The sequence below is a fragment of the Ambystoma mexicanum genome, chromosome 13 (assembly GCF_040938575.1).
Source record: "Ambystoma mexicanum isolate Mex_15411 chromosome 13, UKY_AmexF1_1, whole genome shotgun sequence".
Taxonomy (NCBI): Eukaryota; Metazoa; Chordata; class Amphibia; order Caudata; family Ambystomatidae; genus Ambystoma; species Ambystoma mexicanum.
In genome coordinates, this window is record NC_090938.1 from 29,394,787 (window position 1) to 29,407,297 (window position 12,511).

Sequence of the window (12,511 nt, forward strand, 5' to 3'; positions counted from 1 at the left end):
AGCTAATCAAGAATAGGGGTACAAGACTTATTCTTGGCCTGAAGCCCAGGAATCGGATCTGTGCAGCCCTAAAATCTCTAAACTGGCTCCTGGTGGCCGCAGGGATGAATGGAAGACCCTGTGCTTTATCCAGAGGGCTTTTTGGGGCCTGGGACCACGCTATTTACAACTTTGTCTCACTAAATACTCCACTGCTAGAGCCCTCTGCTCCTGTAACTTGAATTCACTGCTTGTTAAACACTTGTTGAAACAGAGAGCGTGAGGCAGGTCTCTCTGTCCGGCTGGTGCCTCTATTTGGAACAGGCTCCCTGGCCTTCTTAGACTTGAGCCTGTTAAGATGGATTTCTGAACTCTGACCTGGTGGGCAGAGGTTCAGAAGGCCAGCCTAGTTTCTTGAAAGAGGGTAAACTTCTGGACAAGCCAGACCAATCAGGGTAGCTGTTGCGGTGGTCAAGACTAGGTTTCAGGAGGGGTAAGGGTGACTGAAAGACCTCAATGAGCACACAGAGTAAAAGACACTTACAAATCACTCCCAGGCAGGTGTAGATATAATAAAAATACAAATACATATATTTCAAGGCCTTTGAGTTTCAACACACAAATAAAATCACAGTAATACTTATTAAGCCAACACAATCCTATCTAAATACATATATACAATACCATTGGGGTCTAAAGGGTTAATGCACAAAATGGGTCCACAACCTAAAAGGGGAAGGAAACAGGCAGTGTAAATAGTCTTAAGTCCCTTCTGCATCCAACACACTCCTAACTAAGAGGCAGTCCAATCCCTAAGAAAAGTGGAGCCTAATGCTCAAATGTACATGCAATGCTGGCGCACGCGGTAGTTCAAATGGGTAAAACAGGGTCTGTTCAAGGGTCTGTAGCAGCTCAGGAAGGTGAGTGAGGCAATGAAAAATAAGTTCCCACGATTCATGGAGGGTCTCCCCAATAGGGCAGAGCAGGTTCCAGAGTTCGGGAATAGTTTGCTAGTTCGCGAGGGGCCCTTAGTACATAGAATCTTTCCAGATATGAATCAAACAGCACTAATTGGAGTATAAGGAACCCTTCGAGCGATATATGATGAGCATAGGGTGTGGGATAATAGTGCAATCATCAGTGAGCTTAAACACATCCCACGGGGGTGGGGGGTTAGCATAAGGGTTCTGTGTGATGCTGGAAATGCATCGGAGGGACAGGGCCTCCGTATCCGTCCTTTACTGCTTTTTATCGTGTGTTCTGTTGTGTTTTCCGCGCAGGAGTTCATGTGGGACTCCTGGCGGTGCAGCTCTCTTTCTTTTGGTTTGGTGAACGGACCCGTGGGATACCCTTATGGCACCCATGGGTGCGGGTACAACCCTGTGCCCCTAGTGTATGATTTTTGGCACCTGTGGGTGGCCCACAGACCAGGGTATGGGCTGGTGACAGCTCCATTCTGAATTTGACAGGTGCGCAGAGTATCCTCCATTTTGGGATACCCCGGCCCTGCCATTGGGATCAGCTGATTCCTGATGGAAAACAAGATGGCCCTGGTGGCCTCTTGCTTTCTATTACTCATTACCTTGTTTCCCAAAGTCCTGGGAAGCCCTGACTCTGTCCCTTCTCCCTGACTGGCTGTTGGGTGGAAATGCCATATATGGTGTTGTTGTGAAGGCCTGGCCAGACTAGCTGGAGCCTTCCCGGTGATGTATGTTGTGGGTACACCTTGTGGGTGGGACCCGGGTGAATAGAGTGTATGACGAATATGCATTCTGTGTTGTGGGTGTCTAGTATCTGGTGGTTGACACAATGACTGAGACAACCCTGCTCGAAACCGGTATGAATGCAGCTTGGAGTGTTGAATGGCTCGGTACTTGTCCCAATACACATAACTTGTTGTGAGTGTCTGGAGAGAAGTGAATGGCCTGAATACCTCGTGTGCCTGATTGGCTGCCTGCCTGCATGAATGCCCATAGTCGTGATTGGATGCTTGAGTGTGACCCAGCGGAATGAATGGGAGATCAACAGTATATCTGGGGACCTCTCACTGCTAGGAATCGTGTTCAGAAGCTGAAGTCCACTACGACGAGTAACTGGAGTAACTGACGCTTGACCTTGAAGCCCTGCTGGACGAGAAGAATTGCTGTTGCTCTCCTTCCCAATCTGAAAGCTGCTGTGCTTCCAAGGACTGACCCATAGAGGACCTGGAAAGGCGCCCTCTTCCCGAGCTACGGGGGACCATCATGCACAGCTGATGTTTGCCAACGCTCCCTGGTAGACAGACCTTCGACAGGCTGCCGACCCGATACGGGGACTGCTGCGGAACTCCAAGGAAAAGCACTCGGACTGTTGTCCGCCACTGTCGACGACCGCCGTCGCCGACCGGAGCCGCCGTGCTCCCGTTTGCCTAAGAACTTTAATTGATCATCGGACGCTCTCGTCTGCATCGTCATCCGCTTGTCTCCCGCTGGAGAAGGCCCGACCGTCGACGCGCCGAGGAGCATCCACCGGTGGGTTTCCCGCCACCTAAAGACCACAGAGACGCTGACGACTCGACGCCCTTGCTGGGCCACAGTTCTTCATCATCTCTTTGCGGTCCAGAACTATCGTCACCGAGGTGCCCCACACACCTCTTCCTTGCAGGACGCCAACGCTCTGTCGTCGACGAGCACCGCTAGGAACGAAGTTGCCACTTCCCTGCGGTAGTTCACCCTGTTCACCGTCGGACGTTCGACGACCCGTGACTCCTGCCTTAAAGGGAGGGCACTCAAGAAGGGCCGTCGATTCCCCGACACCGAATGCCAAGTTCCCCGACACCTCTCGATGATCTGTGGCTCCTGCTTTAAAGGGAGGCACTTAAGAAGGATCGGTCGACGCATCTGCGGAGAACTCTACTCCACCAGGTACATTGGGGGGGTAAAACCTTAATAGGAGGAGATAAGACTATTGAACATTACATGGACTGTGCTTGTGTTAAATATATTTATTTTACAGGTTGCTTAGGTGGGGGGATCTCCACACAGAACTGTGCCTAGCGGTAGGGGTCAGCATTCTGCCTATTGTGTCAACCATCTTAAGTTCCTGCCTATCTCTATTGCTGGTTTCCTCGTTATTGATCTGTGTGACATTTTAACCATAACGTTGATGCACTTTAATGAGATTTGATAACATTGGTGGTACCACTTTAGAATTGTATATATTTATCATTATTGACTTCCCAGTACAAAGTGCGTTATTGTGATCATGTACATACCTTTGAATATTAATCATATAAAGACTGTGTATTCAGTAATACAGTGTGTGGACATTCCTTTGTGGGGGTTCAGGGACTACACTGTACTTAAGAACCAGCCTGCATCACCTCCTGAGAAGCTAGGCCTTGATTGCTCGTCAATTGCTACCTTATGGAGAATCCTGGCTGGGGTCTTCTGTGCCTCTCCTCTACCATATAGAGAGCGGAAGTACAGACACCCCCTACCAGTCTTTACACTGGTGGCAGCGGTGGGATGCTTATGGTTTTAAGAATTCGTGTATAACCGTGCCACTTACAAAATATCTGCACTTTATTAGATTAAGGTTTGAGTGTGTACAAAATAACTGCATTACAAGCAATGGAGTCTATTGCGAATGGTTAATTGACTCGGATGATCTTAGAGCCTCTCCAGAGTGCTTGTGAAGCCAGAGAGTTAGACTCTGTGGATAAGCCTAGGGCTGAGCTGATAGCTGCCCTGGTGGACTGCCAGACCGATGGTGAAACCCTTGATGAGGGGGGGAATGCAACCAATGAGGACTCTGCCTCTGGGGTTTCTACTGAATCTGTTTCTGGGAATGCCGCCATTCCTGCTTCCTCTGTTCCGAACCCCAGCAATTCCTTGGAGCTTGAGTTATTAAGGATGAAATTGGCCATTGAATATCGCAAGTTGGAAATAGATGCTGAGCTTAAGAAGGAGGAGCTGGCTCAACAAGTTGAAATCAAAAATAGGGATCTTGAACTCAAAGACAAGGGCACTGAATGTCAGAGAATCCAGCTAGAGAAAGCTCGAGTGGAGACTTCAGCGAAACCCAGTGAGAGTGTCAGGTCCCCGGCAACTAAATTTATGAAGGATTTGGTTGGTGTGTTTTCGGAGGGTTCTGATATCCTCCAATGGATTGAAGCGTTTGAAATTGCTTGTGCAATTCATGATGTTGACAAAAGAGATTGGGCTAAGTGTCTGCTAAGCAGAGTGCCTCAAACTGGATATGACTGTATTCTGAAGCTGAGTGTGGAAGAACGGGGTCAGTATGAGTGTATGAAATCTGCTTTGATTGCCAAGTTTGGCAAGACGCCTACCCAATACCTTAAAAGGTTCAGGGATTTTAAGAAAAGAGAGAATGTGTCTTGGGTTGACTGGGTGAGTGCTGCGCACATGAATATGATGGGGTGGATTGATAGTTACAAGGTAAAAACCTTTGTTGAATTGTCCCACCTGTTGTTTTTTTAGCATTTTTTGGAAGCCTGTTCACCAGAGCTGCGTCAGTATGTTGCTGACCAGAACATTTGGATCCCTTTAAGCTGGCTAGGTTGGCTGACAAGTGGGTCTCCCACCGGGTGTCCCCTAAGGACTCCAGTGGGAAGGACAAGGACAAAGAAAAGGGGGCCTCTCAGAAAGCTGAGGAGTCCCAAAAGCAGTCACAGTCGAATGAACCTAAACCCTCCTCTCCTAAGACCCAAAAATCTAGTGGGGATAAGTCATCTGTGGGTGGGAATAAGAGTAGTGGTCCACCTGCTGCAAAGCAGGCTCCCTGTGGTTCCAGTACTGTACCCCGCACTCCCGGCACTTGCTGGGAGTGTGGGGCTCTGGATCACAAAAGGGGTGACTCCAAGTGTAAAGGTAAGGCGCTCGGAGTACAGGCTGTCAGCCTGACCTACCCTTACCCCATGTCTGAGGTGGAGGCCACTGTCCTCCCCTCCTCTACAGGGATCACTTTTGGTGCTCCCGTAGAGATTTCCTTAGTGTCCCTTGGGGCCTGGGACCAGTACACGGAAGTACTGGAAACTATCCCACAGAACACTCGTAGATTTTTGAGAAGTGTCCTCCTGAATGGCCAGCCTTCTACTGGCTTGAGAGACACTGGGGCAAGCATGACAGTGGTGGACAGGGCCCTGCTCCAGCCAGAGGACTATGTAGATGCTCCTCTGAGAACCACCAGGTTAGCTGGTGGGCCTCCCAAATTATCGGCTGTAGCCCAAGTCACACTCGTAATTGGAGACAAGACAGCAAAGCTTCCTGTCCTGGTACAGGACAATGTCCCTACTAACATTCTGTTAGGTAATGATCTAGTAGAGATGGGATTGATCGCGGATGGTCTTCCCATGACTGCTGCTGCGGTCACTAGGTCACAGGTGACACCGGGTCTGGCTGTGAGTCAGGTACCCGAGCCGAAGACGCGGCCCAAGGCAAGACGAAGGAAGAGCAAGAAGGCCACCTCTGTGGAGGGAGCTCCTTCTTTTCCTGCTGTTCCTACAGCACCCATTGGGATCCATGTTCCGGACGGGTTGGGTCCAGTGGTAAACCCCGTCTCAACTCCTGTGGGAGAAGAGCTGGAAAACTCTCCTGTGGGAGAGGTTCTCAACCCGGAGGATCATCCCGACTTTCAATGCTTGTTAGCTGAAGGGGGACCCTCCCGGGCAGACTTCTGGAAAGGACAGAGAGAGTGCCACTCTCTCGAGGGTCTGAGGAAACAGGCCCTGTCCCAGGCACGAGGAGAAGTTCCTAGGACATTCCTGATTTTTTGGGAGGGTGATCTCCTTGTTAGTGAGCCCACTAAGCCTGAACCTGGTGCCCTCAAGAGGTTGGTGGTACCCCAGGTTTACAGGCCCTTCCTACTGCAGTTGGTGCATGAGGTGCCCTTGGCTGGTCATCTTGGTACCAAGAAGACTAAGCAGAGGCTCTCTGCCCATTTCTACTGGCCTCGGATGGGAGTAGAAGTGTGGTGCCACTGCAGGACCTGCCCAACTTGTCAGTTGTCTGGCAAAACTGGAGGCAGTGTCATCACCCCACTGCAGCTATTTCCAGTGGTTGGCACACCGTTTGAGAGGGTGGGCATCAACATCGTCGGTCCCCTTCACCCTCCCACGTCAGGTGGACATCGGTTCATCCTGGTTGTTACTGCCAAGGTGGTTGCCCGGGCCCTCCTGGGCATTTTCACCCAAGTTGGATTCCCCAAGGAGGTTGTCTCTGACCGAGGATCCAACTTCATGTCTAGTTACATGAAAACCATGTGGAAAGAGTGCGGGGTAACCTACAAGTTCTCCACTTCTTACCACCCCCGGACCAATGGTCTGGGTGAGAGATTTAATAAAACTCTCAAGGGCATGCTAGGTGCTTTGGAAGAGCCCCTAAGGAGGAAATGGGATCTCCTCCTGCCATGCCTGCTGTTTGCTTACAGAGAGGTAACTCAAGAAGGCGTTGGTTTCAGCCCCTTTGAGTTACTCTTTGGACATCCCGTGAGGGGACCCCTCGCCTTGATCAGAGAAGGTTTGGAAGCCACCCCTCCAGGTCCCGCCAAGCAAGTGGAGGACTATGGGCCTCATTACAACCCAGGCGGTAAATTCCCTACTTTACCACCATGGTGTAAACTCGTTTACACCATGGTGGATGGCGGATTTACCGGCCCATTCCAAGGTGAGTGGAGCGGTAAATCCCCATTCCCCATTTACCCTTCCCCATTCCCATTTTTGCCCCATAGGGCATAATGGTAGTGGGGAAGGCGCTAATTACGGCACCGTAAATTACGGTGCCGTAATTAGCACCAAGGCGGGTTAGCGCCTTGCATTTTAACGCCTGCTAAAAGCAGGCGTTAAAATGGTAATCAGGCGTTAAGGGTTAACGGCGCCAACGGCGCCGTTAAACCCTTAACGCCTGGGTTGTAATGAGGCCCTCTGTGTTAGGACTCAGACGGAGAATGACACAGATGATGGGTCAAGCAATGGCGAATCTCAAGGCCAGCCAGGAATTGAACAAATACTGGCATGACCTTAAAGCATCGCAAGTGGAGTGGACTCCGGGACAGGAGGTCCTCGTGATGGAGCCTACCAAGCCGCGGGCATTGGCAGATAAATGGACTGGACCCTTCCGGATAGTCTCCAAGATGGGCGAGGTCAATTATCTGGTTGACATGGGAGTCCCAGGGGTAGCCCCTCAGGTATTCCATGTCAATAGGCTCAAGCCTTTCCACAGGCGAGCAGAAGTCTCATGTCTCTTGCTAGCTTCAGAGCAAGAAGAGGATGAGAGTGAGCCCCTTCCTGATTTGCTGCATAGCAACACTCAGGATGGCTCAGTGGCGGGAGTGCAGCTCTCTCCAGATTTGACAACCGAGCAGCAGAGGGCCTGCAGGACTTTGCTCCAGCAGTATGCCTCTCTTTTTTCGCTGACGCCAGGCCTTACACCGTGGTGTAAGCACGAGATTGACACTGGTGACAGCGTGCCTGTCAAGAGCAGGAGCTACCGAATGTCAGATATGGTTAAGAACCACATCCAGGCTGAGGTCGCCAAGATGTTGGATCTGGGTGTTATTGAACCCTCAACCAGTCCCTGGTCCAGTCCCGTGGTCCTTGTCCCCAAGGTAAGTTCCCAGGCAGGTTCCAAGGATTGGAGGTTCTGTGTGGACTACCGAGAAGTCAATGCCGTCACCAAAACTGACGCACACCCATTGCCCAGGGCTGATGAGCTCGTGGACACCATAGGTGCTGCCAAATTTGTGAGCACCTTTGACCTCACCTCAGGCTATTGGCAAATAGCTCTGACGGACCATGCCAAGGAAAAGACGGCGTTCTAAACACCAGAGGCACTCTACCAGTTTAGGGTCATGCCTTTTGGGTTAAGGAATGCCCCTGCCACCTTCCAGAGATTGGTCAATCATGCTCTCAGTGGGCTGGAAGCCTTTTGTGTGGCTAATTTAGACGACATTGCCGTCTACAGTTCCACTTGGGAAGAGCACTTGACACATCTGGGTAGAGTGTTGCAGGCCTTAAAGAGGGCTAACCTCACTATCAAGGCCACCAAGTGCCAGATAGCTCAGGGGAAAGTCACGTATCTTGGTCATGAGGTAGGAGGGGGTCAAATCCAACCTCTCCCCAGTAAGGTACAGGATGTACAGGACTGGGAGACTCCCACTACTCAAACCCAGGTGAGAGCCTTTTTGGGCCTCACCGGGTATTATCGCAATTTCATGGCGGACTATGGAACCATAGCTGCACCACTGACAGCTCTGACTTCACCCCAGCAGCCTAGGAAGGTCAATTGGACTGAAGACTGTCAGAGGGCCTTTGATGGCTTGAAAGAAAGTCTGTGTCGGGCACCCGTGTTGTGTGCGCCTGACTACAGCCGACCCTTTATCGTCCAGACGGATGCCTGCGACACCGGAATTGGAGCTGTCTTGTCCCAGTTAGATGACAAAGGGAGAGAACATCCTATCATATTCATCAGTAGACAACTCAAGGGTAGAGAACTTAGGTGGGCTACTGTTGAAAAGGAATGTTTTAGTATAGTTTGGAGCCTTAGGCGTTTTAGGCCCTACCTTACGGGGTCTACCTTCAAGGTCCAAATAGATCATAAGCCCCTGAAGTGGCTTATGCAGATGAAGGGTGAGAACCCGAAACTGCTCAGGTGGTCCATTAGCCTGCAAGGGCTAGACTTCACCATAGAGCACAGACCAGGGAAGAGTCACGATAATGCAGATGGCCTTTCCAGAAGGTATGTTGACCGTCTGGATGAGGGTGTCTATCCCGTGGGAGATTAGGCACCCTCCACCTCAGTCTGGGGGGGGCGACTGTGATGCTGGAAATGCATCGGAGGGACAGGGCCTCCGTATCCTTGTCCTTTACTGCTTTTTATTGTGTGTTCTGTCATGTTTTCTGCGCAGGAGTTCATGTGGGACTCCTGGCGGTGCAGCTCTCTTTCTTTTGGTTTGGTGAACGGACCCGTGGGATACCCTTATGGCACCCATGGGTGGGGGTACAACCCTGTGCCCCTAGTGTATGTTTTTGGGTACCTGTGGGTGGCCGACAGAGCAGGGTATGGGCTGGTGGAAGTTCCATGCTGAATTTGACAGGTGCGCAGAGTATCCTCCATTTTGGGATACCCCGGCCCTGCCATTGGGATCAGTTGATTCCTGATGGAAAACAATATGGCCCCGGTGGCCTCTTGCTTTCTATTACCCATTGCCTTGTTTCCCAAAGTCCTGGGAAGCCCTGACTCTGTCCCTTCTCCCTGACTGGCTGTTGGGTGGAAATGCCATATATGGTGTTGTTGTGAAGGCCCGGCCAGACTAGCTGGAGCCTTCCCGGTGATGTATGGTGTGGGTACCTCCTGTGAGTGGGACCCGGGTGAATAGAGTGTGTGACGAATATGTATTCTGTGTTGTGGGTGTCTAGTATCTGGTGGTTGACACAATGTCTGAGACAACCCTGCCCGAAACCGGTATGAATGCAGCTTGGAGTGTTGAATGGATCGGTACTTGTCCCAATACACATAACTTGTTGTGAGTGTCTGGAGAGAAGTGAATGGCCTGAATACCTTGTGTGCCTGATTGGCTGCCTGCCTGCATGAATGCCCATAGTCGTGATTGGATGCTTGAGTGTGACCCAGCGGAATGAATGGGAGATTAACAGTATATCTGGGGACCTCTCACTGCTAGGAATCGTGTTCAGAAGCTGAAGTCCACTACGACGAGTAACTGGAGTAACTGACGCTTGACCTTGAAGCCCTGCTGGATGAGAAGAATTGCTGTTGCTCTCCTACCCAATCTGAAAGCTGCTGTGCTTCCAAGGACTGGCCCAGAGAGGACCTGGTAAGGCGCCCTCTTCCCGAGCTACGAGGGACCATCGTGCACAGCTGATCTTTGCCAACGCTTCCTGGTAGACAGACCTTCGACAGGCTGCCGACCCGATACGGGGACTGCTGCGGAACTCCAAGGAAAAGCACTCGGACTGTTGTCCGCCACTGTCGACGACCGCCGTCGCCGACCGGAGCCGCCGTGCTCCCGTTTGCCTAAGAACTTTAATTGATCATCGGACGCTCTCGTCTGCATTGCCATCCGCTTGTCTCCCGCTGGAGAAGGCCCGACTGTCGACGCGCGGAGGAGCATCACCGGTGGGTTTCCCGCCACCTAAAGACCACAGAGACACCGACGACTCGATGCCCTTGCTGGGCCACAGTTCTTCATCATCTCTTTGCGGTCCAGAACTATCATCATGGAGGTGCCCAGCACGCCTCTTGCATGCAGGACGCCAAAGCTCTGTCGTCGACGAGCACCGCTAGGAACGAAGTTGCCCCTTCCCTGCCGTAGTTCACCCTGTTTACCGTCGGACGTTCGACGACCCGTGACTCCTGCCTTAAAGGGAGGGCACTCAAGAAGGGCCGTCGATTCCCCGACACCGAACGCCAAGTTGCCCGACACCTCTCAACGATCCGTGGCTCCTGCTTTAAAGGGAGGCACTCACGAAGGATCGGTCGACGCATCTGCAGAGAACTCTTCTCCACCAGATACATTGGGGGGTAAAACCTTAATAGGAGGAGATAAGACTATTGAACAATACATGGACTGGGCTTGTGTTATATATCTTTATTTTACAGGTTGCCCAGGTGGGGGGATCTCCACACAGAACTGTGTCTAGTGGTAGGGGCCAGTATTCTGTCTATTGCTCAACCATCTTATTTTCTCTCCTCTCTCTATTGCTGGTTTCACTCTATTGATCTGTGTGACATTATTACAGTATTGTTGATGCACTTTAATAAGATCTAATACAAAGGGTGGTACCACTTTAGAATTGTATATATTTGCCATTGTTGATTTTCCTAAGTACAAAGTGAGTTATTATGATAAGTGTACATAACCTTGAATATTGATTATATAAAGACTGTGTTCTAACCAATACAGTGTGTGGACATTCCTTTGTGGGGGTTTGGGGACTACACTGTACTTAAGAACCAGCCTGCATCACCTCCTGAGAAGCTAGGCCTTGATTGCTCGTCCATTGCTACCGTACTAGAGAATCTTGGCTGGGGTCCTCTGTGCCTCTCCTCTACCATATAGAGAGCGGAAGTACAGACACCTCCTACCAATCTTTACAGTCTGTTCTTGTAATACATGAAGCACCGAACAGGAAAACCCCTGTTTTTAATTAGCAATGGGTTTTAGGGTTAGTCACCTGCATCGGTGGCACACATGTATCATGCAACACTAGTACAGTAGAGGATGATCAGAAGCAGGGGGTAATAGCAATGGTGAATGTTCACTCGCATAATTAGTGCAGGTGTGCAGCTTCTCCAACCCAATGGGAACTAGTTGCATGGAACACTGAATTGCTGATTGCCATTCATTGCTATATGGCAATAGGATTCGATAAAGTTTGCTGGATTTATATATAGATTATAAATGTGCATATTAATTGTGTTGTCTCTTATTTGTCTACATTACCCTGATGAAAACCTGCCCATTTACTCAATTATGACTAAATTGTGGGATACAAATTTGAGCCTACACAAAAATGTAATTTCTAATCATGTTAATCGGTTTTCATTAACTTGAAATCAGGCATCTTGTATTTGAGTTTGGAACTATAGAAGTCAGTGCAATTTGTTTTATGCCCAATTGAAGCCTTGATAAAGACCAAATGTCGAAACATTTGTCGGCTGGCTAGGGCCTGTGTGAATTAGAATCAATCATTGTTTTATGTGCCAGAAGGGGCATTCACAAGGGGCATATATGCATCATATCTTCTCTATTTTTTATTTTATTTTATTAGTTTCAATACAAACCTTTAAAATATTACACAAAACATCACTCACATCCCATCACACAACCTTACAGCAGCCAAGTGGTTGGAAACCGACTTTCTCTCTTAGTCCTTTGTTCCAAAGTCAGTTCGGACTCAGTGGGCATTTTTTAACTTTCCTTCGATCACAGCTAACAGAGACGTCAATGGGATTATTAGCTTCATATCAGTGCCGTACAACATTCTCAGCCACCAATCATCAGCACACAGGGATGGAGGTTCCTCGCTCCAATGAACCAAATGAATTGATCTCACGTCTCTCAGTTCGGTACAAAACAGCACCAGATGTTTGAGGGACTCCGCTTCGCAAGAGCAGAGGCGACAAGATAGATCCGAGAATGAATTACAGACCCATGTACTTGTCCGCTCTTTAGTTTTAAAGGAATTTAAGCGAAATAGCATGAAGAGTCTTCTCGCGTTGGGATTCGGGAACAGCTATGCATATTTTTGTAGGACATTGAAACCTCTTGCCTCAGTGGGTGAATTTCCCATTGCTCCGGAGGCTGTTCTTTCAGTACACATGACCTCCCAATCTGCCCACCAGATTTTCAATTTCCCTGCATTGGGATTGGCCTGCAGAGTTTACAACTTGTGTCAAACTCTAGTAAAAGCTTCTTACAGCGTTTGACCCTCATTGAGACCATGTCGGATCTGTTTGAAGATGCATCGTGAAGAATTTGAAATTGAAAAATGTTCTCACACGCTCGTGATTTG